This window comes from Bos indicus, chromosome X (assembly GCF_029378745.1).
Source record: "Bos indicus isolate NIAB-ARS_2022 breed Sahiwal x Tharparkar chromosome X, NIAB-ARS_B.indTharparkar_mat_pri_1.0, whole genome shotgun sequence".
NCBI classification, from domain to species: Eukaryota; Metazoa; Chordata; class Mammalia; order Artiodactyla; family Bovidae; genus Bos; species Bos indicus.
Window position 1 is genome coordinate 97081328 of NC_091789.1, and position 26500 is coordinate 97107827.

General features: G+C 43.5%; 2 long non-coding RNA genes across 3 annotated transcripts; one reads left to right on the top strand and one right to left on the bottom strand.

The window, feature by feature from the left end:
- The first annotated feature begins 1362 nt into the window (after positions 1-1362).
- LOC139181752 (uncharacterized) lies at positions 1363-19175 on the top strand. The gene is made up of 5 exons (XR_011565496.1): positions 1363-1649; positions 3794-3962; positions 6002-6182; positions 6877-7014; positions 7218-19175. It is a non-coding gene; the product is annotated as an uncharacterized lncRNA (long non-coding RNA).
- On the bottom strand, positions 19163-26153 carry LOC139181751 (uncharacterized). Of its 2 annotated transcripts, XR_011565495.1 has the most exons (5): positions 25895-26153; positions 24909-24988; positions 22791-22923; positions 22262-22387; positions 19163-19274 (listed from the first exon to the last, which is right to left on the bottom strand). It is a non-coding gene; the product is annotated as an uncharacterized lncRNA (long non-coding RNA). The 2 variants fall into 2 exon arrangements; XR_011565494.1 differs by lacking the exons at positions 19163-19274; positions 22262-22387; positions 22791-22923 and adding exons at positions 23724-23892; positions 24296-24434 and having other exon boundaries at positions 25895-26018.
- Positions 26154-26500: the final 347 nt, after the last annotated feature.

A 26500-nucleotide genomic window follows, 5' to 3' on the forward strand; every position in this document is an offset into this window, starting at 1 on the left:
ATATGAAGATGACACCACCCTTGTGACAGAAAGCGAAGAAGAACTAAAGAGCCCCTTGATGAACTTGAAAGAGGAGAGTGAAAAATACACCACCCTTATGGCAGAAAGTGAAGAAGAACTAAAGAGCCTCTTGATGAAAGTAAAAGAAGAGAGTGAAAAAGTTGGCTTAAAACTCAACATTCAGAAAACTACGATCATGGCATCCGGTCCCATCACTTCATGGCAAATAGATGGGGAGACAATGGAAACAGTGAGAGACTTTATTTTTTGGACTTGAAAATCACTGCAGATGTTGACTGCAGCCATGAAATTAAAAGACGCTTTCTCCTTGGAAGAAAAGCTATGACTAAATTAGACTGCATATTAAAAAGCAGAGACATTACTTTGTCAACAATGGTCCATCTAGTCAAGGCTATGTTTTTTTCCAGTAGTCATGTATGGATGTGAGAGTTGGACTATAAAGAAAACTGAGTGCCCAAGAATTGATGCTTTTGAGCTGTGGTGTTGGAAAAGACTCTTGAGAGTCCCTTGGACTGCAGGGAGATCCAGCCAGTCCATTCTAGAGCAAATCAGTCCCGAATATTCATTGGAAGGACTGATGCTGAAACTGAAACTGCAATACTTTGGGCCACCTGATGAGAAGAACCAGCTCATTGGAAAAGACCCTGACGCTGGGAAAGATTGAAGGCAGGAGGAGAAGGGGACAACAGAGGATGAGATGGTTGGATGGAGTCACCGACGGGATGGACATGAGTTTGAGTAGGATCCGCGAGTTGATAATGGACAGGGAAGCCTGGGGTGCTGCCGTCCATGGGGTCGCCAAGAGTCGGATACGACTGAGCAACTGAACTCAACTGAAAACTGTCCAACCGCCATCTGCTACTGAAGTGGTGGGGCATCTGGGGAAAATAACTGTTCTGAGAGAACACGGATCCCACTTGGCTAAAGAGGATTCTGGTCCTGTGACACTAAGGCACACCTGGTTGGTCCTAGAGAGATAGATGTCTTCCTCTGCGTGTCTGTCCCTCTCTCTACCCCTCGCTGTCACACATTCCTCGTCAGGATCAGGTTCTCAACAGCAGGACGCCAATGCAGTGCCTCCCATCCTCCGCCCGTGCAAGAAGCCGGGAGTGGGCGGCGGTCGGCCTCCCATCCTTAGTGTGTGTGGAATAGAAGGGTAAAGACCACCGAGAAGGAAATGGCACCCCACTCCAGTCCTCTTGCCTGGAAAATCCCATGGATGGAGGAGCCTGGTGGGCTGCAGTCCATGGGGTCGCGAACAGTCCGGCACGACTGAGCGAATTCACTTTCACTTTTCACTTTCCTGGATTGGAGAAGGAAATGGCAACCCACTCCAGTGTTCTTGCCTGGAGAATCCTGGGGATGGGAGAGCCTGGTGGGCTGCCGTTTATGGGGTCACACAGAGTCAGACACGACTGAAGCGACTTAGCAGCAGCAGCAGACCACCGAGAGGAGTCCTCCAGCGTCCTACAGAGCCTACCCGCCCTTCAGGGGTGAGGAGTTGGCGGGCCTGGTTTTGACGTCACAAAGATGGGACATTTACTCCTCCCTTCCTTATAGAAGGACCTTCCTGCGTATTCCCTGGGTTGTAGTGGATTGAGAGGGAGCCTGGAATGGCCTGAAGACAAGTAGGTTCCTCCACGGGGACAATGGCAGTAGGGCGGGGGGGATTCGGAGAAGAGGAGTTAGTGCCGGGTCCTCTCGACCGCGTGCCCGGAGGTCCTCTCCCAGCAGCTTGGAGGCTAGGAGGGACCATCCTTGCCAGAGTCGCAGGAAGTTTCCTTCCACACAGATGACAGCTGGTGATGGTCGGCTCTTGGGATCAGAAGGCGGGGGCTTCTCCCTGATGCCTGGTAATTTGTGTTGTCGCCTGTCCACGTGAGGAGCAGCTCCTGTTACTTGCATGTTTTTCTACCAATTGTTACTAGTAACACACTAGGAAAGAGTAAAAGCAAACTATTAGAGACACTGGCTGTATTTCTACCGATTGCAATTGGGAGAGCACCACAGCCCTGAAGATCAGACTGCCAGCAAGGTGGTTTTGCATTGTACTTCATTCCACAGAGAGTAGTAGAGAAGTGACAGTGGGGACCTTTGCATGGGGGAAAACATTTAGGGGGAAATCCCGTCGACAGAAGAGGAAATGATTATCTTTGTGACTAGCTAGTTTCAGGAGAACTGACTTTTAATCACAGTTCCTAGTTATGAGACAGAAAACAAGGAGTTGGATGGTCTGTGTCTGCCCTTTAATGACAAGGAGGAAGGTCTGTACTTGACCTTGTGGTAGGTACACCCAGGAGTCACTGGGTACTTTGGATGAGTCTTACCGAAGTCCGACGGGGAAGGGTGGTGTTTGCATTAAGTCATTTTGGGGACATGAAAGTCTGCAGAGATTTCTTTACTGTGGCTTTTCTTAACAGCTCAGGTGAAGTTGAACTTTGTCAGCATGGTAAATATGAGCATCTTTCATGCCGGTCCCAGTAGATAAGTATAAAGGCAGAGAGGTTTGAACACCCCTCACCTTTGAAAATTGGATTATGATTGCTTTAAATGTTGTGCTAATTTTTGCTGTAGGACAAGGGTGAATCAGCTATAAGTGTATACATATATCCCCTCCCTCTTGAACTTCTCTTCCACCCCCGAACCCCACCCCTCTAGGTCATTACAGAGCACCAAACTAAGCTTCCTGTGCTATACAGAAGCTTGCCACTAGCTATCTATTTTACACATGGTAATCTGTATATTTCAGTGCTATACTCTCAATTCAATCCATCCTCTCCTTGCCTGCTGTGTCCATAATTCTCTTGTCCATGACTGAGACTCTAATCTTGCCCTGCAAATAGGTTCATCGGTGCCGTTTTTCTAAATTTCACATATGTGTATTGATGTAGGATATTTGTTTTTCTCTTTCTGATTTATTTCACGCTGTATAACAGGCTCTAGCTTCATCCAATTCACTAGAAATGACTCAAATTCGTTCCCTTTTATAACTGATGAACATTCCATTGTATACATACATGTACCACAACATCTTTATCCATTCATTGACAGACATCTATGTTTCTTCCATGTCATGGATATTGTAGATACTGGTTCAAGGAACTTTTGGGTACATGTGTCTTTCTGAATTATAGTTTTCTCAGGGCGTATGTCCAAGAGTGTGATTTCTGGGTCATATGGTAGTTTTATGGGCTTCCGTGGTAGCTCTGCTGGTAGAGAATCCATGTGCAATGTGGGAGAACCCAGTTCAAATCCTGGGTCGGGAAGACCCCCTGGAGAAGGGATAGGCTAGCCACTCCAGTATTTATGGGCTTCCCTGGTGGCTCAGACAATAATGGATCCGCCTGCACTGCGGGAGACTGGCTTCGGTCCCTGGGTTGGGAAGATCCCCTGGAGGAGGGCATGACAACCCACCTCGGTATTCTTGCCTGGGGAATCCCCATGGGCAGAGTAGCCTGGTGGGCTACAGTCCATGGGGTTGCAAAGAGACGGACACAGCTGAGCAACTAAGCACAGCACTGCACGTGGTAGTTTTATTCCCAGTTTTAAAGGAAATCTCCATACTGTTCTCCATAGTGGCTGTATCAGCTTTCATTCTCACAAACAGTATAGGAGGATTCCCTTTTCTCCACATCCACTCCAACATTTATTGTGCGTAGCTTTCCAATGATGACCATTCTGACCGCTGTGACTAGATACCTAATTGTGGCTCTGATTTGCATTTTTCTGACGATGACTGAGGTTGAGCATCTTTTCATATCTTTATTGATAGGTTCCATTTTTACTCTGGAAATAATCGACACTTGAACATCACTGTATAGTTCTCAAAAGGTTTTTTTTTTTCTTTTTTTGGTAATCTAAATGAAGGCAGCAAAAAGGAGTCATTATCGCAGAATAGGATCATCATCCTCTTCAATTCAGGAAACTAAGTCACGCAGACTGTAAGTAACTTGCCCACGGTCACAGAAGGAATAAGTCATGGGACCTTGATTTAAATCTAGGTATCTGTGGCTTCATCACCTCCCAGCTCGGCACCACAGGGTGATCGTTTCTGGATCCACACTTCAGGCTCAGCACTCTCTTCCTGACTACAGACTCCCCTAGTCAACTGACAGGGCTGCAGGGAGACTGCACTCAACAAGTGCTGGGCAACTTCTGGGACACCAGAGATGCCTTCACAGGGAAGAGAAGTGAAAGACACACTGGGTCTCACAGGCCTCTACCCACCCCCTGGAGGGAGTGAGGAGCTACAGGAGGTTCTAAAGGGGGCTGTTTCTCTGAGAGACAGGCTGATGGACTGCCGTTCTGCATGCATGTGACAAGAAACACTTGTTCCTTTGAGTTTATTTCTCTTTACGGTTGACAATACATACCACATGGTGAAAATACACAAAGCAGATATGTAAAACCAAGCGGATATATGGATAAGCAGATACATTCCCATTATACCGACGGAATACCTGACAGTAAGACAGCACTTCTTTGTAAAAGGAGAACATTCTCCTAGACTAAAGCAATGAAACAGGAAATTAGTCTTTTTCTTAATTCTTAGCTTCATTCCCCCATCACAGATGAGGCATCATGGGCACAGAGAAGTTAGGTCAGCTCCCCCAAGTCATTGTGATAGTACGTGTTTGATTCCCCCAGGCAAGGAATATTCAACATGTCCAAACTGCACCCATCCCCCCCAACCCCCGCTCCCCACACAGCTGCACCTCCTTTACTGTCCCCTGACTCAGTGCAAGGCAGCCTTGTCCCCAGCTGCTTAGGCCAGAGATGCTTAAAGCCATCCTTGCCTGCTATGACTCTCTCACCACACTCTCAATCATCAACCCTCACCTCTCGGCCTCCTAAGTCTAAGTAAGTTCCTGTTCCTTCTCTCCATCAACACAGTGAGTTCCTTAGGCCAGGTCACCCTCGTCTCTCTCCTTGACAAGCACCAGCAATCCTGATGCTTTCCAACACATGGTCTGTCCTGCTGCCTGAGGAAGGGAAGCTTTCTTCAGTGCAATCTGGACATGACACCCCTGCTCAAAACTCTGCACAGGCTGCCTGCTGCTCTTAGGATACTGTCCAGCCTCCTGGACTAGGCACAGCAGGTCTTGTCTTCCCCCAAATGCCCGATCTTCACCAGATACCCTCCTTCTGCTCCATGCCCCACTTGATATTCCAACCACCCAGACCTCTTTCTGTTCATCAGATGGCCGGTGTGCTCACACTCCTACTCCCTAGCCACCCGCTCCGCCCCCTCTCTCCCCCTCCCCACCCACCGATTTCACAATCTCACTCCTGCCTTTGCTTCCATCTTACATGCCCTTTCTCCCTCCTCATCTGCCTGATTCCTTCTTAGGTTCAGCTGCCAGGCTGTGTAGATCAGTTTCCGTTTTTCCTGGGGAGTACCTGGGAGAAAAGTCACAGTTAACAGTTTTGATATTTTTACCAAATGGAAGGTGGTGGAGATTTCACTATGAATCCCCACTGCACGATGAGCTGATGAGAAACGCAATCTGATGGCAGAGTTTGTCTGCGAAAGGCTTCCTTGCTAAGAATAGGATACAGACAGAAAAGCTCTCTTCTTGCTGTATATGGGCCCGTTGTTGTCTTTGAATATGGCCTTTTGAATTTGGTCACAGTATTGGAAGCATAAAGGGATCCAGGGTGACCACCTATTTCACAGTGAGGAGGGATAAGCCGAAGCATGGGAATTTCAAAATGTCACTTTACGGTGTCTGTGACCCAGTACATGGAACAGGACTTCAGCTGCCCTACCCATGCACTGTATGTTGATGAGATTTTCACTATTATTCACTCTATTGTTTTGAGTTCCTGTTAGGACAAGATGAAGTATATTGACACGTCCTCCCTATGCAGGGGTTTGATTTACTAATCCCTGTGGTCATCAGGGAGGCAAGGATGAGCTGCCAGCTCAGTATGGGGACCCTCCTAGGGAATGTCACAGCACCTTCTTGCAAATCCTCAGGTGTCTCCACCAGGTGCCATCAACCCATGGAAGAAACTGCCAGTTCCTGTGATGGCCAGTGGAGGGAGCGACCCCACTGCTGCTTCTACTTGCTACAGATTCAACTGTGATGACTGACTTCCTTCACTACAACTCCTCTGAGCAGAACACACCTAAATATGAAATGAAGTATGTGCCTGTGGTATGTAAAGCCAATTAAATGGTTGGACATGGCACCAGTTCCACCACCCCACCCCAGCCAGAGGATGGAGTAGACTCTCAGGGGCTCTGGCTAGCCTCCCTCCCCACTGCTGTGTCCATAACGGGGAGGGGCGGGCAGTGTAAATGACTCACCTTGAGCCTGCTTATGGAGCTTGTGGGAGCCAGGTATGTGTGGTTTTATTCCCCTCAGACCCAGAGGGGTATGGATGAACCCTAGCCTTCTCACAGACAAGTAAGCAAGCTGAAAGAGCTTAGGTGGCTGATGCAGTAAAAGCTGGATCTGGGAGTCATGCCCTAGTTTCTCTTGAGTGCAAAGCCACTCTTCTCTGCAGTCACAACAAAACACATGGCTTGTGTTTCAGTTACTGAGATGCAGATGTTGTTCCATGAGAGGAGAGCCATCAGTGTCCCAATCTCCTGTCCGCTTGTGAAACGCAGGTACCCATAGGGCAAAGCCACCCTGAAAGGTTCTAAGCCCCTTTGTGTGTGTGCCTTAGGAGGAGCTGCCTTGCAGCCAAGAAACTGGAGTCCACTGGTAGGAAAGGGTTGCTCCAGAGGCAACACCAAGCAGGACTTTAACTTCCCTGGCGGGGAGGCACTCTGCCATATCAGAGAGGCTTTGCAACCAGCCCCCACCCCAGTTATGTCTCCACCAGTCTCACTCTATTTATCAGGTATAAGGAATCGGGAGGCACGCCAAAGTACAGGAAGGGTTTTTAGTGGCTGCAAGACAGCGCTGGAGATGACCCAGCTGCCATGGTGCTCTGGAGACAACTGGGAATGAAAGTCTGGCTGGCTCCACCTGTGTCCAGGTCTGTGCTCTTCTGCTCATGTGTGTGTAAACTGTGGAAGGTCAAAGTGCCACCTCAAGAAATCTCCCCATCCCCCCGGGAATGTGTCCTAACTAGGGACCCACACCACATTCCACCCCTGGACATATGGCAGGGGTCAGATGCTCTCTTCTGTGTTCCCAGAGTTCTATAACTTAAATCCTGCCATCGCTTTTCTCACACAGCACGTGGCAGTCATCTGCTTGCAGGGGACAGTTCCGATCATCCCTAACCAATCCAGCCACAGTTGGAGGAGACATAGCATCTGGTCCCTGCTTAGAACTATTTCCTCAATGAATGAAGGACCGGGACTCAAGGTAAATTCTCAGTCAATAAAGCGTGTCGAGTCCAGGGGAGGCCGTCAGCCTCACTCGGAGCTGCCCCTCGTGCATCCTCCTCACTCCTTGCTTGCCCCACCTCAGCTGTCTCTGCTCTTTCCCCCTGCCCTGCCTCTGCCTCCCTCACAGGCCTGGCACAGGCATGTCCATCAGCACCTATGACCCCTGCTTGTCCCTGTTGGTTCGTCAACAGAGCAGACGCTTACCCAGTGCTGCGGTATCTAGTCCCCGCTTTCTGTTCAACTCTCACTCCCTGCTCCCGGCTGCCCTGGCCACCTGGCAGTGTCTGCCCCCTGCATTTATCCCCACTGTTCCCTCTTCTGCCATATCCTGACCCCAGATGTCTGCTGTGCTGACTCCTTTCCCCCTTCACGTCTTTGTTAAAATATGAGCTCCTTAATGAAGCCCGCACTGGTTGCTCTGTTCAACACTGTGACTTGCAGCTTTCCCCCTTGCTGCCCACAGTACCAGTCCCTTACAGGACTTACATGTATCTGATCACAGCACCACCGTCTTCTAACACACTGTAGAATGTCCTGGATTGTTTTGAGTTAGGGTGCCTCCTACCCCTACCCCTTCCCCTTTGGGGAGAGTAAGTCCAGCACAGGGATTTCTGTGGGCTGGCCACTTGTATCCACCACAGAGAGCCAGAAAAAGCCTCGATGAATATGTGCTGCCAGAAGCAATGTGCCTGCCTCCCTGCTACCCCTGTGAGACCCCTGGGGGTCCTGTTCTTCTCGTCCTTGGGGCAGGACCTCCCTCCACGCAGGGAGAGGGCCTCAAGTTGCAGCTGCCTCAGTTTCAGCCACACCTCCAGCCCAGCAGCTCCGTGACCTGGGACTCAGGACTCACCTGGCTTCACTTCAAAGTGTAAAAAGGAATGTAGGTATTTTCAATGTTTAGACTTTACTTTGGGCCTCAAGTTTTTTGGCACCCACATTGAGTACGAATTGTTGTGGCTTCTGAAACACAAGTTCACAATTTTTGATGAATTTGGTTGTGCCAATGGAAACAACATGAAACATACTGGAGTGTGAAGTCAAGTGGGCCTTAGGAAACATTACTGTGAACAAAGCTGGTGGAGTTGACGGAATCCTGGCTATTTCAAATGCTAAAAGATGACACTGTTAAAGTGCTGCACTCAATATGCCAGCAAATTTGCTAAACTCCGCAGTGGCCACAGGACTGGAAAGGTCAGTTTTCATTCCAATCCCAAAGAAAGGCAATGCTAAAGAATGCTCAAACTACCACACAATTGCACTCATTTCACGCGCTAGTAAAGTAATGCTCAAAATTCTCCAAGCCAGGTTTGAGCAATACATGAACTGCGAACTTCCAGATGTACAAGCTGGTTTTAGAAAAGGCAGAGAAAGCAGAGATCAAATTGCCAACATCCACTGCATCATTGAAAAAGCAAGAGAGTTCCAGACAAACATCTGTTTCTGCTTTATTGACTATGCCAAAGCCTTTGACTGTGTGGATCACAATAAACTGTAGAAAATTCTGAAAGAGATGGGAATACCAGACCACCTGACCTGCCTCTTGAGAAACGTGCATGCAGGTCAGGAAGCAATGGTTAGAACTGAACATGGAACAACAGACTGGTTCCAAATAGGAAAAGGAGTACATCAAGGCTGTATATTGTCACCCTGCTTATTTAACTTATATGCAGAGTACATCATGAGGAACAATGGGCTGGAGGAAGCACAAGCTGGAATCAAGATTGCCAGGAGAAATATCAATAACCTCAGATATGCAGATGACACCACCCTTATTGCAGAAGGTGAAGAAGAACTAAAGAGCCTCTTGATGAAAGTGAAAGAGGAGAGTGAAAATTTTGGCTCAAAGCTCAACATTCAGAAAACTAAGATGATGGCATCTGGTCCCATCATCTCATGGGAAATAGATGGGGAATCAGGGGAAACAGTGACAGACTTTATTTTTTTGGGCTCCAAAATCACTGCAGATGGTGACTGCAACCATGAAAGTAAAAGATGCTTACTCTTTGGAAGGAAAGTTTTGACCAAACTAGACAGCATCTTAAAAAGCAGAGACATTACTTTGTCAACAACGGTCCATCTAGTCAAGGCTATGGTTTTTCCAGTGGTCATGTATGGATATGAGAGTTGGACTATAAAGAAAGCTGAGTGCCAAAGAATTGGTGCATTTGAGCTGTGGTGTTGAAGAAGACTCTTGAGAGTCCCTTGGACTGCAAGGAGATCCAACCAGTCCATCCTAAAGGAAATCATTCCTGGGTGTTCATTGGAAGGACTGATGTTGAAGCTGAAACTCCAACATTGTGGCTACCTGATGTGAAGAGCCGACTCATTGGAAAAGACCCTGCTGCTGGGGAAGATTGAGGGCAGGAGGAAAAGGGACCAACAGAGGATGAGATGGTTGGATGGCATCCTTGCCTCAATGGACATGGGTTTGAGCAAACTCTGGGATATAGTGAAGGACAGGAAAGCCTGGCATGCTGCAGTCCACAAGGTTTTAAAGAGTCAGACACGACTGAGCCACTGAACAACAATGTGAAATGTTTCAATCCCTGATAGCTCAGCTGTGAAAGAATCCTCGTGCAATGCAGGACACCCTGGTCTGAGTCCTGGGTTGGGAAGATCCGCTGGAGAGGGGATGGGCTACTCACTCCAGTATTCTTGGGCTTCCCTTATGGCTCACCTGGTAAAGAATCTGCCTGCAATGCAGGAGACCTGGGTCCAATCCTTCTGTTGGGAAGATTACCCTGGAGAAGGGAAAGGTTATGGAAGGGAAAGGAAGGGACCTCACACTATGGGTCACAAAACCCAAATATCGATGATACACTCGAACAGATATGGACCAAAGAAATAGCAGCTGGCAGACCTCACTGCACTGGACACCCAACACCAAACAATCCACCAAACTGAAACTCTAGAGACTCAATAAATGAGGCAAGACACATGAAATCAGCTGAGATGAAATTCGAATACAGGCCGACATGTATTTTAGCAACTTCATAAGCTGCCACGGAGAAATCCAACTGCACAGAGCACTGGTATGGTGAACGCATACAGCTCTTCCATGCAGCCACCACAAAGAAACCTCAGACCTTGGTACCCTGCATCCTACAAACCCCAAAGTTCAGAGCCTAAGGGATAGTAACCCCTCAAGGGTTCAGCACCCTCAATCCCTGGTTCACAGACTTATCTCCAGGTCAGAGATGGCACACTCAGGGTGCAGAGCCAGCTATGGGTCAGAGACCTCCCATGCTTTGACAAATACACTTTGTGATGTCACAACCAAGGGTATGGACACCTAGGGTATTCACGTCCCCTGAAATCCCTACGTGGATCAATCCTAGTTGTGGACTTGAAGCTCTTCTAAGGAACTGGACACAAGGTGTCCAGCCTCCTGCCAAGACCTCCCACCCTACAAATGGTACCCAGATGCCAGTAAAGGCACTTTCACTCCCCTGCCCCACTGAGGCCAGTGTGAACTGGTGAAACACCTTTGCAGGGGTCTGTGGCAGCACCCATCAGAATTTACATCCCGTGCTGCCCTCACCCTCAGCAGCATTTGCCTTCATGAAAGAGGGACAAGTGTCAGTCCTATTCTGTGATGCCTCCTTGGCGTTTAGAACAGCGTCAGGCACATGCGCATAGTAGGTTCTCCACAGATGTGTGTTTAGCCAAGGAAGTCTTTGATCCAGCGGTCTCCCTGCTATGAATGTGACTTAAGGAAATATTCCCACATGCTCAGAGATGTGTGTACAATGACAGCAAATTTCTAGGGGAAACTCTAGTGCCCATTGATGCTCAGCGACAATTTACTTAAATTTTCATTAATTTCATTCAACTGGTTTTGTCATTTTCAGTGTACAAATCTTACATCTCCTTGGTTAAACTAATTCCTAAGTTCTTTTTATATTGTAACTGGAATTTTCTTACTTATTAGAAGTATTCACCACTAGTATGGAAATACAGTTGAGTTTTATATACTGAAGCTGGTGATGATTTCACGGGTGCGTACACAGCTTTTTACATGTCACACATACCACAATAAAGTGGTTTAAGAAAATAAAAATGAAAGCAAAGTAATGGTATGCCCAAATTAAAAAAAAAATTCAAGGAATGTGTTGGTAGAACCGGCTTACAAGAAAAACTAAAGGAAGTTCGTCATGCTACAATAAGTGAATTCAGAGGTTAATCTGAATCCATGTGAAAAAGCAAAGAGCACAGGTAAAGGTAATTATATGAAGAAAAATTCTTTATGGACACATATTTCCCTCCTTTCTTCCTGTATTTAAAAAGCAACTGTCTAAAACAATATCACATAATTTATTGTTGTGAAAGCAGTAGTTGCTCAGTCATGTCTGACTCTTGGCAACCCCGTGACTGTAGCCTGCCAGGCTCCTCTGTCCATGGGATTCTCCAGGCAAGACTACCAGAGTGGTTAGCCATTCCCTTCTCCAGGGGATCTTCCTGACCAAGGGATTGAACCTGGGTATCCTATATTGCAGGCAGATTCTTTACTGTCTGTGCCACCAGAGAAGCCCAACTATTGTTGGGCCAAGAACATATGGCATGTAATATATTTGCAGTAGCAGCACAAAGGAGGTGGTTTGGAGCAAAGTTGTATTAGGTAAGGAAACAAATTTGGATGGTGTGAAATCCATACAAACATATGCAAAGTATCAGAAATCATGACTAAGAGGGTGAATATAACAGAAGTTATAGATACCTGATATCCTGCCATATATCAGCTTTTCATCACATAATGTATATATAATGTAATAATAATAAGAATGTATTAATGGGGTTACCCTTTATAGATTTATTATATATGTGACAATATGAGGAAAAGAGGGAAACCTGAATAGAGCGATATAGGAGTAATGTTTCTGTATCTCATTAGCATTTGTGTAAATTTCAAGCTGATTGTGATAAAGTAAGATGTTTATGGTGGCATACAGCTAAGGCAACAACTTAAAAGTAGTGGAAAATCAGTAAAGGGTTTAAAATGCTACATTAGAAAATATCCATTGGATGGAAAAGAAAGCAGTAAAATGAGAACCATAGAACAAAATGACATGAGACAGAAATATACATTGGCAGATGTAAGTCTGTATCAACATTAAATGTAAATAGATAAAACAATCCAACCAAAAGGCAGACATTAAGAGAACAGTTAAAAAAAATCCATGTGTATGTGGTCTACAGAGGACACAGTTTAGATTCTAAGATACACAAATTACCATGTATGTGTGTGTGTGTTCAGTCGCTCAGTCGTGTTTAACTCTCTGGGGCCCCATGGACTGTAAACTGCCAGGAACCCTCTTCATGGAATTTTCTAGGCAAGAATACTGGAGCGGGTTGCTATTTCCTTCTCCAGGGGATCTTCCAGAGCAAGAGATTGAACCTGAGTCTCCTGCATTGGCAGATGTGTTCTTTACCACTAGCGCCACCTGGGAAGCCTTATATGACCCAGCAATTCTACTCCTAGCCAGTTATCCCAAGAGAAATGAAAACATGCTCAGACAGTGGGCTGCACTCAAATATTCCACACGTGTATTCCTAATAGCTAAACGTAGAAACAACCCAGTTATTCAACAACTGGTATACAGATGAAAGAAAAACAAAAGAGTATACGTGTACAAAGGAATATGACACAATAATAAAAAAATAAAAGTAACTACTAATGCATGTAAGACCAAGGATGTGTCTCATCTCTGCAAATGAGAGAAACCAGACACAGAAGGCTACATATTGTATGATTTCATGTAAATGGATTTCTGGAAACAGCACAACTGTTGGCACAGAAATGTATCTGTGGTTTCCAGGGTAGAGGAGTGGAGGGAGTCGGACGGCAAATACCCCAAGGGAGCATTTTTGAACATTGAGACGTTTTCTACGTTTTGATTGTGGTAACATTTACACCACGGTATACATTTGTCAAACATCTACAAATGGTAATACGTTTAAGTGTTGGCTTTTATTGTATATAAATTATACCACAATACTTTTTTTAAAGGAAAAGGAAATTTTAAGTATTTAAATACTGGATATTGTATCCATATAGACCATGAGCTCAAAAACATAACAATCTAATGTGGAATTCTTCCCAGACCTGGCCAACTTCCAGAATTCACCATGACAGTTTTGTACTTTATGACAGGAAACTTGGTCTTAACCATGTTTACGATTCCCTCTCCCTCACCTCAAGTCCAAATTCTTGCTGAGTTCTGTCCATTTCACTTCGTAAACGTCTAATGCATCTACTTTCTCTAAAACATCTACTTCTGTGTCATTGACTACGCTAAGACCTCTGACTGAGTGGAACACAACAAATAGAGAAAATTCTTAAACAGAGGGCAGTGCCAGACTACTCGACCTGTCTCCTCAGAAACCTGTATGGGGGCCAAGAAGCACCCGTTAGAACCAGAGTTGGAACAAATGACTGCTTCATAATTGGGGAAGGAGAACAGGAAGGCCGTGTATTGTCATGCTGCTTATTTAACTTATACGCAGAGTACATCATGGAAAACGCTGGACTAGATGACTCAAAAGCTGAATGAAGATTGCTGGGAGAAATCTCGACAAGCTCAGATACACAGATGACACCACTCTAATGGCAGAAAGTGAAGAGCGACTAAAGAACCTTTGGATACGGGTGAAAGAGGAGAGTGAAAAAACTGGCTTAAAACTCAACTATTAAAACACTAAGATCATGGCATCTGGTCCTATCACTTCATGGCAAAAAGAAGGGGGGTAAGTGGAAGCAGTCCATCCTAAAGGAGATCAGTCCTGGGTGTTCATTGGAAGGGCTGATGTTGAAGCTGAAACTCCAATACTTTGGCCACCTGATGCGAAGAACTGACTCATTTGAAAAGACCCTAATGCTGGCAAAAATTGAGGGCAGGAGAAGGGGATGACTGAGGATGAGATGGTTGGATGGCATCACTGACTCAATGGACATGAGTTTGGGTGAACTCCGGGAGTTGGTGATGGACAGGGAGGCCTGGCGTGCTTCGGTTCAAGGGGTCACAAAGGGTCGGACATAGCTGAGCCACTGAACTGAACTGAACTGAAGTGGAAGCAGTGACAGATTTCATTTTCTTGGGCTCGAAAATCACTGCAAATGGTGATTGCAGCCATGAAATTAAAAGACGCTTGCTCCTTGGAAGGAAAGCTATGACAAACCTAGCTTACATGAATTCTCAGGCACTTCAGTAGTGTCGGCTCTTTACGACCCCATGGACAGAGGCCCACCAGGCTCCTCTGTCCAGGGGATTCTCGAGATGAGAATACTGGAGTGGGTTGCCATGCCCTCCTCCAGGGGATCTTCCTGACCCAGGGATTGAACCCATATCTCCTAAGTGTGCTGCATAACAGACAGATTCTTTACCGCTGAGCCCCCACGGAAGACCATGACAAACCTAGACACCATATTAAAAAGCAGAGCCTTCACTTTGCTGACAAAGGTCTGTAGAGTCAAAACTATGGTTTTTCCAGTAGCGATGTACAGATGTGTGAGTTGGGTCATTAAGAAGGCTGAGTGCCAGAGAATTGATGCTTTCGAACTGTGGTGCTAGAGATGAGCCTTGAGAATCCCTTGGACAGCAAAGAGAACAAACCCGCCAATCCTAAAGGAAATGAACTCTGAATACTCACTGGAAGGACTGATGCCGAAGCTGCAATACTTTGGCCACCTGATGCGAATAGCTGACTCATTGGAAAGGACACTGATGCAAAAAGATTGAAGGCAGGAGGAGGAGGGGGCGACAGAGGGTGAGATGATTAGATAGCATCACCAACCCAATGGACATTAATTTGATCAAACTCAGGGAAATAGTGGAGGACAGAGGAGCCTGGCATGCTGCAGGCCATGGGTAGTAAATAGTTGGACACGACTGAGCGACTGAACAACCACCACCACCTCCACCTTACCTTTGAGCTTCCCTAAGCTTCCAGAGCCCCACTCTCAGCAGGACTAATAAGCTTTCTGTGTCTGTCAGTGGTAAAGGCTGAGACTTCTGTCTTCACACACTCAGTGCCCCCTGCTTAGGGCTGATGGTGGGTCCTTAGAATGCTCTTCACACCCTCCCAGAGCTCAGACCAGGGAGCCTTCTCATGACAGTAATGGAGCACCTATCCAGGTACAGATATGGGATTTGGAGCTGTTTACCCCCCTCTCCATGTGCTTTCTCCCTTTACATTCATTTGAACATTTCTTCTTGAGTCACCGAATCCAACTCTGCTCATCCCCACCTGGTAACTGTAACAAGCTGCACCTGCATCTCTATCAGGGCGGGTGCACGTACCCCCTGCACTACGTATTTTCCTTCTCTCCCTTCAGAATCTCTAGACTCCCAGACACCACCCTCAAAAGGGGCAGTGATGCAGGGGAGGTTGTGACTCTCATCCACAGCCTGGGTCAAAGCACAGCTGTGTTATATATAACCTCTTTCACTCTTAGAATGAACCTTATCTTCTAGCTTTCCTCCTGCTTCTTGGCCACCCTGCTCACCGTTTTGCTTTCCTTTTCCCTTAGGTCCATTCCCTGTGTTTCTCCTTTGCACTTCTTTTCTGTTTATGTGTCTGTCTGGTCCACCAGTGTGATATTCCCATCATCCACCACACATCACTGGTCTTGTTACTTCAAGCATTGCAGACACGTCCTGAGACATGCTAGTAATCAATGTGTGTGTACTCAATGAAGGGATATTTTTAATGAGTGACAGGAAAAGGATCTCCTCCATGTAGGAGTCAGTATATAGGTGTCATATTTGTAGCATCATACATAAAGCCTTGTGTCTTGTTCCAAAAAACACTGTAGGAGTGTGACTCTGTCTTGGTGCCCTGGTGCCCTTGCATGTCCCCACTTAGGCTACGTAGACAAGGCTAAACTGAAGGCTGACTTGAAACTTGTCAGAGAACCTCCTGATTGCTCTTGCAGCAAGGGGAGAGAAGCAGCCTGATGAAGAGCTGCTATGAGGCCATTTCTCACCTGCCTCCTCATCCAGCTGGAGGTGACACAAAGTTGTTACTCATCCACCTCTGGTTTCAGTTGAACATATGATGGTCTCCCTAGCCCCAGCTGAGAGTACAGCTGTGGACTACAGAGCTGCTCATTGCCATAGGGCACAACTGCGGGCTCCTTCCTGGCAGAGACCCACCACCTGTAGTGCCTGTTACTGAGGCCTTCCAATTCAGTGGCAAACCGTGGGACTAGGGACAAGGCAACTGACACCAGGGTCATATTGCTTCTGCACTGTCTGTAAGGTAGAATCTGAATCCATTCGGGTTCATTGTCTCCTTACTGGCCAAGCCCGTAGAAGGTGACAAGCCAAACTAACAACTGCAGTGGTGCCCTGAGGCCCTGTAGCTCCTGCGCTGTGACTTAGGGACTGGCTGCCTGACTACGTGACACAGTCTGGTGTTGAGTTGTGTGATGTTGCGTGACTAGAATATTGGCTTATTTTCTTTGTCATCACACACAGCAAGGAGCACGGTTTTCACTACATATTATGACTTAGCGTAGCCTTGTCAGTCCTCATTAACAAACCAACCTTCGAATGGATGCCATGTCTGATACCAGCTATTGAATCTGCTATTGAATCAACATATTTAGACAAAATATGTTTCTCAAGTCCAGTTCATTTTAAAAGTTAACATTATAGCCTACTTGAAATTCAAAATCTGTATCACTTGTGAGAGAATTGTAATTGTAAAGGTAAATGTTTAAATGAAAAATTGGAGTAGAATAAGCCAAATCCATTTGCAACGTAATGCCTACTTCACATGTTAACTTGTTTATTCTTCATAACAAATATTTAGTGTAAAATTGTAATTTCCATTTTAGAAATGGGGAAACAGATCCAAAGGATGTAAATACCTTTCTCACCTTCACTCAGTATGTGTCAGAGCCAGTACTGATACTCTGAGTTATGTCACGTGCTGTGCTTAGTCGCTCAGTCGTGTCTGACTCTTTGTGACCCCAGGGACTGTAGTCCGTCAGGCACTTCTATCCATGGGGATTCTTCAGGAAAGAATACTGGAGTGGGTTGCCGTGGCCTCCTCCAGGGGATCTTCCCAACACAGGGATCAAACCCAGGTCTCCAGCAGTGCAGGCGGATTCTTTACTGTCTGAGCCACCAGGGAAGCCCAGTTATGTCAGGTCATAGCCAATAAGGAGACAGAGCAGATAAGACTCAAGTCATTTTGTCTCACGAAGTTCCCCTATTCCTTTCCCTTTTCTTCTAGCTAGGATCTAATCTTGTCAGACAGCTCCATGACCTAGGGGCTTTTTCACATACTTTTTGGTAAGTTGGGATACTCATGGTAGATTTCAATCTCCCATTTTCAAACCTTTTGGACCCGGATTTTCATACTTCTGTAAGGGCACAACAGCTGCTATTTATAATCCCCTGTTATTTGCTAAGCAGAGTGAAGTCTGAATAGGTCCTTCGTTGCAGAAATATATTTTTTTGGTGATGAGGATGCAGATGGGGGCTCAGAGATGTAAGCGTTTTGTTATTATGTTAATAATAAGGATACAAGGGAGGAATCAGACAGCTGGAGGACTTCCCTGTAGCTCAAATGGTAAAGAATCTGCAGGAGACCAGGGTTCGATCCCTGGGCTGGGAAGATCCTCTGGAGAAGGGAATGGCAATCCACTCCAGTATTCTTGCCTGGAGAATTCCATGGACAGAGAAGCCTGGCAGGCTACAGTTCGTGGGGTCGCAAAGAGTTGGACATGACTCACTGATTCACACATACACACACACACACACACACACACACACACACACACACAACTGGAGGGCTTCTGAGATCTGGTGACTATCAAGCCAATGGAGGACATCATGGAGAAGAAAAGATGTTTGTGGCTGTTCTCTCCCTGCACCCAAAAAAACTTGGAAGGCAAGTCAGAAATGTGTGAAAGATATGCTGTGCCATTTGCCATGCAATTTGACAGCAGTTCTTTTCCTGTCTCCCTACAACCTTTAACAATGGCTTTGGCATTCCGTTTCTCTATAGGACAATACAAATATATTAAGTTTTTAAAAATGTTTCTCTGTCAATGATTTCATCAGGGACACTGTATAAGATTTGGGTGGCACATTTTGTAAACCCATTTATTCAAGAGAAGACCAAAGGCTTTTATGAATTTTTTGTGTGTGGGTATATATATGTATGTATATGCATTAACATGTAGATTACACCTAAAGAATATGTTATGACCCAATTTTTTTAACCCTAGAAGTGCAAGGGTGGTTTACATGTATAAGGTTACCAATGCAATTCACATTAGTAGAAAAATGGAGGGAAAACAATTCTATGATCATCACAATTGATGCAATATAAGTGTTTGATGAAAATTAATCGATATTCAAGACAGCAAACTAGGAATAGAATGGAGCTTACTCTGATATAGTATATCTACAAAAAAGCAACATAAACAGGTTGAAATGGAGAAGATTTTTCATTTCCTATTGGGAAAAAAGCCGATTATCCCCTGCTTTTTTGAAGACTATTCTGGCCAGGTTTGTTCAATGCTGCAAAATGAGAACAGGTTTAAGGTTTAAGCCAGTAGAAACTGTTGATATTCAAATATAATAGTATATTTTGAAAAGCAAAAATAATCTAGATCTAAATTTGTGGAATTAATATGCATATTTAGAGGAATTGTTGGACAGAAAATCTATATATGACATTCTATCTCTACATACATCCTCAACTAGACAATAAAAATCACAAACCATGAATTTTCAATAACATTAAATACCCAGGGATAAATTTAACAAAAAATGTGCAAGTAGAAAATGAAACTTTATTGACCGAACTTTAATAGTCAAATACAGAACATAAGAGCAGCATAGATGGTTTCAGTTTATCTTCTTTCAAGCAAATGGCTGCCCTTCACCTATAATACAAACATTAAAAAAGTTACTTAGCAGAACTTTATTTCGATGACAGGAGAGGTATACAAAGTTCACTGCAGTTGTAGTTTTATAAAATGGACTAAAACAGGAACACTAAGGGCGACCTTTGGCTTACCTTCAGTTAATCCTCTATAGAGACTTTATAGACTTTTCAGGCACAATACCAGTATTTTTAAAAACACACTACTCTTCCTAGTTATACAAGAAAAGAAGGACACTGAGTTCAGAACAAATAAAATCAATGGAACCTATCAGAAGGTAGTTTTCAGTAGAAGGCAAAACTGTGTACACATTCAGTAAAATATGTAACAACAAAAAGCACCCTAAGGAGAACAAAATACACAAAAACTGAAACAAAAAATCCCAAAAAAGTATCATTTAAATGCGTTGGTTTGAAATAATATTCCAAATATAGGATAGCTAAACAGTTGTTCTCTCTGTTACTGCTTAAGTGAAGTAAATAAAAAGGCCAGTATTACATTTCTTTCTTCTCTACTGTCGAAAACTGTAGACATTTTCATTTGTTCTACTTTATCCCTGATATGGTGGTTTTAAGTCGGTTAAACATTTGCCCCTTTTTTACCTGTGGCCCTCATGTAATTCTAAATGTTTCTTTTCACCCTGGAAAGCATTCCAGTTGGTATAATACATTATATGCTGACACTAATTTTAAGTCCTTACTATCACTGGCGACATGGTGACATCAAAATGTGAAGCAGAAATAGGTATGTTTCTCGCAGCCACACCAAAAAAAAAAAAGGAAAGAAAGAAAAAAGGAGAGAAGAAAAGGGAGAGCAAGAGGGACTATGAGTGAGAGAGAAAAGCAAGTAAGAAGAGAGAAAGAAAATCTGGAAAAGCAGATTTTTTTGTTTCTAAATGATAATGGCTTTTGAGAGAAAACTCTGACCAATTTCAAAAGTTCATCCACGGTATTTGTGATGTTTAGTTATTTAGTTACTGTGAGGTATGTTAAATAATATTTGTTTTTCTACCCTACTAGCCATTTCATCAATATTCTGAAAATATTTGAGTTCCAGATTATACTCTGTTTTAATTCTGTAATATACTAACTGTTAGTGTCTTGTTCATATTTCTGAGTACTTGGGCTTTGTCCATTTGCTTCACAATGATGTAACCTAGAGGAATGGACTGGCAGTTTGGGGTTGGCAGATACAAACCATTACATTCAGAATGGATAAACAACAAGGTCCTACTATACAGCACAGGGAACTAATGTCCAGTCTCCTGTTATAAATCACAATGGAAAAGAATATTAAAAAATGTGTTTGTGTATATATATATATTAAAAATTATGTAAGCTAGCACATTGTCTTTATTTATTAGTTGAGTTTATTTTCCTCTTCCTAACACTTCATACCTGTCTTTTAATAAATATCTTTTTCTTTTTCCCTTAGGTTTATTCTGTTGCTCTTTTTCTTACCTTTTATGTTGGATGTAGGTTTTTATATTTATGTACCTTGTAATTTGTGTATTTTTCTTTTTAAATACCACACATATTTAGGGCTAAGATTTTTCTATGAGAACATTTTAATCATGTTCTGTAGTTACTTGAAAGTCGTCTGAAAGTTGTATTTTCATCTAATTGTTCAAATGGAATGGAAAAAAAATGTAAAGTGAAAATATTTAGAAGGCTAATACACAGTAAATTCTTCCCTAACTATGAAGTTCCTCCTTTAAAATCAGCACCATGCAATTCATTGTCAGCAAGTTGGAAAACAGGTAAGTGAAAGATACTAAGTTGATTACGCGGGAAGAACTAGAGTTACAATTTTTGGCCTTCAAAACCTTTTAAACTCATGTATCAAAGAGGCAAAATAACATACTGGATACGGTTAGAGATGATTATATCACGAGGCTCAGATTTTAATTAGTTCTTTAAGAGTGAGAGTGGGGTATAGGGCAAAACCTTCATAGTATTGTAAAGTAATCATCCTCCAATTAAAATAAGCAACCTCCCCCCCCCACCAAAAAAGACCAAACGTGGGGGCAGGTAGTGTGCTTAGCATATGTATCTTACTCACACCTGCCTTGAATATCACTGACTAAATGCACTCTCTCAACTTGATCAGCCACAGAAACAGGAAACTAGACTATCTTTGGCCATTTTATTATTCAGTCATTTCATGCTTCCCTGGGGAAAGGATTTAAAATGCAACTATTTTTTAAAGAGCTAGAGAATTCAGAATTTGAGAGAATTTAACATACATCAAGCAGACTGTTGGCTCATTTTCTTTTATAAAAAATTAATTGATTTTAATTGGAGACTAATTACAATATTCTGGTGGTTTTTGCCATACATTTACATGAATCAGCCACAGGTGTACATGTGTCCCCCGTCAGAAAATGAAATCTCAAATTCCCCTGTTATAATTTGACTCAAGATGACATTTTATGATAAATACATCATACAAAACAGAGTATTCTTGTATGCATTCCATCAAAGAGAATCAGAGAATGCAGAAATTAGCATTGAAAAATCAGCATCTTTGTGTATCTGTTCTGAATTCACAACTTACATGAGTAAAGTTGAGTTTAGAAGTTAAGGGATTTCACAGAATCACACATATTATGCTAAGCTGGTACTAGAACCTACTTGGATGCCTAAGCATATTTCATATAAACTGATATTTATTACAAATGCATTCCATATTTGCTACAAGCAGAAATTATAAAAGAACCTGAAAATTATTAGCTGTTGCTTAAAGTACTTATACTCAAGAGAAGAAAACGGTTCCCTATTTTCAGTTCGATATGGCTTTGATCCTCTCTGTTTCTTTATTTGAAAGTCTCTAAGTCAGGCATTCAGGCATCCGGGGTCTGAACTATCTTTCAAAGAATATGTGAACTCTATTATTAAAATAATAGTAATGTTCCCTCTATATTAGTAAAGATATAATATTCTGAAAAACAGAAACCACATAAATTACTTTCTGAATGGATGACATACCTGCTTCTGGCATTTCAACAGGCTCTGTATTTGATGCAAACTCCTCCCTCACATCAGGACCATCTCCACCTTCACCCCCAGTCTTTGCCAGAGCCAATTGCTGGAGATCAGCTTCCAGGCCAGAATCTTTAAAAAAATGCATCAATTCAGCTGTAAAACATACAATATAAACAAGGGAATGATGATATTCATTCCCTCGGTGTTATGAATTAAAAGCCTTAGGTTAGTATGCTAAAAATGTGATGAATAAGAACCTCAGGAGCATTATTCCAGGAATGTTTTGCTGGAGAAAAAGGAAAGCAGAATTTTCCGAATGCTATCACCATTTTCCTTTCCCAGGGTTGTCCTCAGACAACTTAGTTGCCCCCTTCTCTTTGTCTTGAAAACAAGGGAAAATTTGAGGGACCACACTGACCTGCAAACTATACTCTCCTCAGTTTTTTAGGAACTGTCTGAAGTCCTTTTCTAATGTTTCCTTTCCTCTTCTTACTGGTTATGTCTTAAGGCATGAGGCACAGATACACTTTACCTTCAAAGGGATCCTTCTCCTCTTCTTCATCACGATTCACTGGATCCTCTACATGTACTTCCTCCTTTCTAGGTGTGATATCCTGAATCTCAGCTGGCGGTTCCTCTTGTTGAGCTTGCTCAACACTGGGCTGCTGGTCTTAGTAGAGAGTGCATGCAAATAAAAACTTTTTTGTTAATACATCTAATAGCATAAATATACATAATACATAGATATATCTGATCATAATTAAACTAACAACATTTCCCAACACAATTCTATGTACTTACTTTTAATAAAAGTTACTCTTCCCACAGAGAAGAGTTAGCTCCCATAAGAGTTATCCAGGAAGACATTTGGAAGTTATTTAAGTCTATGTTGGATGGACACGTACTCAGCCTGTGTTAATAAGCAGTGAGGAGAGACTCAAGATGACATTTTATGATAAATACATCATACAAAACAGAGTATTCTTATATGCATTCCATCAAAGAGAATCAGAGAATGCAGAAATTAGCATTGAAAAATCAGCATCTTTGTGTATCTGTTCTGAATTCACAACTTACATGAGTAAAGTTGAGTTTAGAAGTTAAGGGATTTCACAGAATCACACATATTATGCTAAGCTGGTACTAGAACCTACTTGGATGCCTAAGCATATTTCATATAAACTGATATTTATTACAAATGCATTCCATATTTGCTACAAGCAGAAATTATAAAATAACCTGAAAATTATTAGCTGTTGCTTAAAGTACTTATACTCAAGAGAAGAAAACGGTTCCCTATTTTCAGTTCGATATGGCTTTGATCCTCTCTGTTTCTTTATTTGAAAGTCTCTAAGTCAGGCATTCAGGCATCCGGGGTCTGAACTATCTTTCAAAGAATATGTGAACTCTATTATTAAAATAATAGTAATGTTCCCTCTATATTAGTAAAGATATAATATTCTGAAAAACAGAAACCACATAAATTACTTTCTGAATGGATGACATACCTGCTTCTGGCATTTCAACAGGCTCTGTATTTGATGCAAACTCCTCCCTCACATCAGGACCATCTCCACCTTCACCCCCAGTCTTTGCCAGAGCCAATTGCTGGAGATCAGCTTCCAGGCCAGAATCTTTAAAAAAATGCATCAATTCAGCTGTAAAACATACAATATAAACAAGGGAATGATGATATTCATTCCCTCGGTGTTATGAATTAAAAGCCTTAGGTTAGTATGCTAAAAATGTGATGAATAAGAACCTCAGGAGCATTATTCCAGGAATGTTTTGCTGGAGAAAAAGGAAAGCAGAATTCTCCGAATGCTATCACCATTTTCCTTTCCCAGGGTTGTCCTCAGACAACTTAGTTGGCCCCTTCTCTTTGTCTTGAAAACAAGGGAAAATTTGAGGGACCACACTGACCTGCAAACTATACTCTCCTCAGTTTTTTAGGAACTGTCTGAAGTCCTTTTCTAATGTTTCCTTTCCTCTTCTTACTGGTTATGTCTTAAGGCATGAGGCACAGATACACTTTACCTTCAAAGGGATCCTTCTCCTCTTCTTCATCACGATTCACTGGATCCTCTACATGTACTTCCTCCTTTCTAGGTGTGATATCCAGAATCTCAGCTGGCAGTTCCTCTTGTTGAGGTTGCTCAACACTGGGCTGCTGGTCCTAGTAGAGAGTGCATGCAAATAAAAACTTTTTTGTTAATACATCTAATAGCATAAATATACATAATACATAGATATATCTGATCATAATTAAAACTAACAACATTTTCCCAACACAATTCTATGTACTTACTTTTAATAAATTTACTCTTCCCACAGAGAAGAGTTAGCTCCCATAAGAGTTATCCAGGAAGACTTTGGAAGTTATTTAAGTCTATGTTGGGATGGAAGTACTCAGCCTGTTGTTAATAAGCAGGAGGAGGGAGTCACTGGGCACATTTCCAGGGAATTTAACAGTATAATCATCCAGGCAACGCCAGACTATAGTATATCTGGATCAATGTTCCTTCCTAAGACAAAGTGTCACCCTTTATCAGCATGGAAGACCTTTATCACCGCATTTGTACTACTTAACATCATTTTCTCAAAAATAAACTTGTGCTAACAGAAAACACCAAATGGTAAGGTTACTCACAACCACAGGTTCATCCACCTGGGAGCAATCTTGCTTTGTAGGTCCCAATGTTGATGCCACTTGCCCACTCATATTTCTCCCTGAAAGCAGAATATTGTGATTTAGAAAATGTATTTAAAAGCACAGCTACATTTGATTACTTTTATGACCTTATGTTGACTTGTTTTTTTTTAATGTGAAAATACTTTCCAAAGAAAACTCTGGTTAAGTATGAGTGTACATCCATTTCAATTACACCAAATACAGTCGCTTGCAAAGCCATTTGTGTCTTTGCGAAGCTGGCAGAGAAATCACCTTAAGGTACATAAGTAGGCTGAATTTTTGTGAGCACGTTTGATTTCACAACAGAATTCTCCATCATGAAGATCTTTAGTGAAATACTGCTAGGAATTCAAAAGCTCAGGACTATTGCTCATGTCACACTCCTATTCACCAGACCTATTTTCCCCAACTCCCTTGGAATTCAGTTGGAACACGAAGAAAGGCTCAGTCTTTACAGCCTGACTATGGCGATTTTCTCAGTGTCTGGGGCTGAGGTGAGGCTGCATACAGAGCAACCGGTCCACTTCTCTCTTGGCACCTTACCACAAAACCCGCGATACAGTCACAACCCCACTGTGGTCCGGTTTCTAGGCCTTTGCTTAATCGCCCACCCCGCCCCCTGCCCAGGTCCCACTGCTGGCCCCAGATTCTGTGCTCTGTCGTCAGTTCCAGGGCCCCAATGAACCAAATATCTCAAATAGCACCCCCAAGTCTCCCCTCACCATCATCCTACCCCCTGCCCTCCTCTGCCCACTGCCCTTCCTCTCCCGCCACCAAGGCAAGAAGTATGGCGTCACAACACTTGTGAGGAGAAAGATGACTACCTTGAGGGCCTTCCTCCTCAAAGGCCCTAGATCGCACTGCCCGACCCACGCGAAACTCGCTGGCTCCCCCTCACACGCACACACACTTAAACTCCAGACAGGACAGACCTATGAACCCACCTGGTGAGTCTCAAATAGTGAGAAAGAACCAGGACTGAATAAACAGACCCGTCTCAGGCCCAACGCTCCTCACAGAACGCTCAGGAAGGCGTATGCACACCAAGGCGCATGCGCAGCAACGGATGCGCACGCACACACTGCGCATGCTCACTGAGTTGAGCCTGTGCAGTGCAGGGTTGCAGTTTTCCCGCCATTGAGGTAGAGTCCTAGAACCGCAGGGTCTCTGGAGGATGAGAAAGGGGCTTGAAGGCTATATTTTTTTCCTTCCAGTGCAGTCTTTCTTATGCATCCACAACCTGCGGTGATAGGTAGTCCCAGGTTACCCTTAGTGGAGAATGTGTCTCAGAAAGACAGTCATGACAAAAATAGATATTACTTTTCTTAATACCTATTTTTATACGTGCTCTGATGAACCATTTCCTTCTCTGCGTCTGGGTTTTCCTTCTTCCGTCATACTCCCAGTGGCTTTACTCACTTCCATGGAATAAGTACATAAATAGATGCCTCTGTTTCCACTTTTTGCTTGGTGCACTGCACATTTAAATCTCTCAACTGGTAACTAGTTTCTCTGAATATACTTCTGGTTCCTATACAGTATTGTTCCTT